Below are 3,690 nucleotides of genomic sequence, written 5' to 3'. Positions count from 1 at the left end.
CAAACTGCCACGAAAAGTAAAGTCATGCGAATAAACTATAATACTCGATTGAAGTAGTATTATTCAGTCTCAAATGTATCAAACGTTATTTCTTGTATTATAAATACTCATTTTTGTAATATAGCTATCTGTTGTTTTTTTTATAATCGAGAACTAGATTTAAACTGAAAGCCAGATAGGCCATCCAAGTATAAAATATTACGTTATTTGAAATGTTGTTAATTAGTTAGTTTTACACATAGAAATAATAAACCGCCACTCATTGTTACCTAAAAGATATGTTTATATGTGCTCATAAATATATAGTTTTTATCTAGAACTGATTTTTCGGCGTATGCTGTATTAAGCCAGCTTTTCACCCTGACTTGACCTTTGTAAGTGTCCAATAATACTCAAATAAAATTTCCCGCGGCTAGGTACGAATGAATACACTTCATTTATTCCATTGGCTGATTTGAGTATAACACCAGAACATTGGAAACATATCCGCGTCTTTGTAACACTGTTTTACTGCATGAAACAATTTTATCTCTAATGAAAAGGCTCAATAGATAGAACAGTTTTACAATCAATTTTCCAAATAAATACAGTTTGTGCGTTCACCTTTTATTTTCAGAGAATTACCAGCGCAAAAGCGGCCATTTGTGAAAGTCAGAGTTTATATACAGTTCATCACCGGAGTTCGCAGAAGGGGTTGCGATCATTGTGTTACACCGGTCTTACTGACAATAACGTAGTGACTGTAATGCATTGCATTCAATCCGCAAGGTATCAAGGTCAGTTTGCGGTCAGTTGCAGAAATCTTTATATAAACGCCGTCTCGTAAACTTTGTGCACTTGAAGTCTGTTTTGATCAGAAAGATACTAAATAAAGATATTCGGCGATATTATTGGTGTATGTCAATCATCGATTTTTAATATGGTTTCAACATTTGCATGATAAGGACCAATTTTGATAAAATTAATTAGAATTTTTTATCCATTTAGACCAGTTTATTAAGCATGAGCACAATAATTCACTATACTATAATTATTCAATTAAATAAGATTCGAGTATTGCCGGCTGACCTATATGCACTCGTTTATTTTCATGTTGTGTTTTTCTATTCTGTAAATATAGATATCTGAGCAATAATATCACATAAAGCAAAATAAGCCACGAAATCTGGCGCAACACCCCGTAATTGATTTGCTTATGATGTAGCTAAGAACTGGGCAGAAAAAAGGCATCCGCTACTTTTTATCTCATGGAGATAACTTTTGATCGTTCATAAACATCGACCACAATCAACGCCGTATATCTTTTTTAAAGAAATTTCTTGTTTACTATTATATATAAGTCTGTATGCATTAAACTAAATAAGTTCACTGCAACAATTGGTATACGTTAGTATTAAATTCCTGCATCTGCAATCTTACTTAATGAAAGCAAGGCATTTACGAAATTACGGTTGCTGCCTCCATGCGAAACATGCACCTGGGTTAACATCTTATTTGTGTAAGCATTTAAAACTCCGTTAAAATTCATTTGGATATATGTATTACGTGAAACACAATCAGCGATTCTATTGCAATTACTATGACAGCCATTTGACTTAAATGAGTTGTGTTTACTAGTTAAGTACGTGATAAAAAATATCATATATATTAATCTATTTAACAATTGTCACATGTTTCATTTATATTTTGGCAGACATATCCCTGTAGTACGTCGTTCTGATATCTTTCAAAAGTACATATTTTAACAGTTTATATAAGCAAATTATATGGTAACGGACGGTATATAACAACCTCTGTGATTCGCTTAAAATGTATTTAGAAGCGCTTAAATCAATGTCAATTACATACCTTTTCTCAAAGTCCGACAATTAGATTTATGCACAGTCAACTGTGTACACTATCCGCAAATGTCTATACTTTTAATATTATCGGATTTAAAGCTACTCATTTAGACAGGTACTTTAAAGTTGAGAAATATGATATAAAGCACTGGTAGATCGCAGACTGGTTATTGAACATTGACAACTTAAACAATACAGATTTACCGGTGATTCATTGTCGATCAAACGGACGATACGGCTCTGTTTAACTTTTGACTGCGGCACACACAAATACTTATATTTGATTCGGGACTACCTGCTACAAACTATTTTATCAACTGTTTCACTATCTGCTATAACTTTATCTCGAATAAAGTGGTTCATAATTGTTAAAATAATTAGTGATAATATATTAGTTTTTGCGCGCATTTTTAAGACTTTTACTTACTTTTAATAAGACTGAATATTTTTGTATACGTTTAATAAACAATATTTTAGGAATGAGATTATTTGATTCAAGTGAGTACCCAATGATGTATGATATATGCAATATAATGAACAATGCTCCTCATACAAAATATTTAAGTTTAAATATTGATGATTGAAGTACATTTTCTATCAAATCCAATTGAGTTGGTTTTGATTCCACTAACTATAACCAACATGTAAATTTAGCACCGTCTCAAACAATTTGTTTGATCGGATATTCCAATCACACTGCGATTCCAATCATATCCCAGTGATATTCACATGATTTATCAAACGGGTATATAAATACAATTAACGAGTGATAAACAATGAAATTAGGATGGGTATAAGACATGAAAAGAATTCACTTTATGGCATCACGTGCACCTATGTGTTTACCCCAGAAACACGGCAAACGCTTGTGTATTTGAAAATCTTTAAAACATAAATGTTAAATATAATTTTCACAAACGTTTTGATTTTGTCTGAAGTATTAAAGGAATAGGCATTTGTATAAAAAAGATAAAACAAACGTCAAATCGGGCCAGGGGTTACCCACCGATAATGGGTAAATTAACTTCGCGTTGCTGACTGCTCGTATTCTTTTATTAAGACCGATCGAAAGCTGAAATTACATTTAGATTGTATGAAACAAGTCTTCTTTTGAAAGTTGTGACCACAGAAAATATTTTTTTAAAGAAAAAACTGAAATTCGTTATGTATTTATATCGTCTAGAGAACATGTCACTTCACTGTTTCTTTTCATGATTTTAACATGCTGCTGAATACCAAATATCTAAGCCCGCACCACAGGTGTAGGTTCATTTTTCAATAATATTATTATATAATAATAATAATTATAATATAATAATAAGACTACGCCCGTGTTAAAATGTGTGGTTTTGTGATCAAACATCGACTGGACGGCAGCCGTTTTTTCAATACATAATAATTATTTCCTAATATATTCAAAACAAAATTAGAAATATTAGTACTCGTTTTCTTATAACGTTTCACGTTGATCGGGCAATTAAATTAGTGTGCTGAACATTTTCACATTAGCAATATAATTAAGAAGAACTGCCATGACAGCCACGTTTTTTACGCACCGGAACAATTTTTGAAGTCACCTGAGAAATAAATTCTGAATGCAAGTTTTATTTCGATTTGCAAAATGGCTTTAAGGGTATTCAACATAATTAACTCATTTTGTAAATCGACATATACAATGACGTCAGCATGATCAACATGGCGACGTCATATAGATGATGCGTGTGTGTGCGTGCATTTGTGTGCTTGCATTATCCCAAACAGATGAAATAATGATTTGGAGTCAATGTTACAAATGCGTATTTAGTAATAAATCGCACGAAGAGATAATGAATACGCTAGATTCTATAAA

Source organism: Dreissena polymorpha, chromosome 3 (assembly GCF_020536995.1).
Source record: "Dreissena polymorpha isolate Duluth1 chromosome 3, UMN_Dpol_1.0, whole genome shotgun sequence".
Taxonomy (NCBI): Eukaryota; Metazoa; Mollusca; class Bivalvia; order Myida; family Dreissenidae; genus Dreissena; species Dreissena polymorpha.
The sequence above is the reverse complement of the archived record's forward strand: the minus strand, read 5'-3'. Positions refer to the sequence as shown.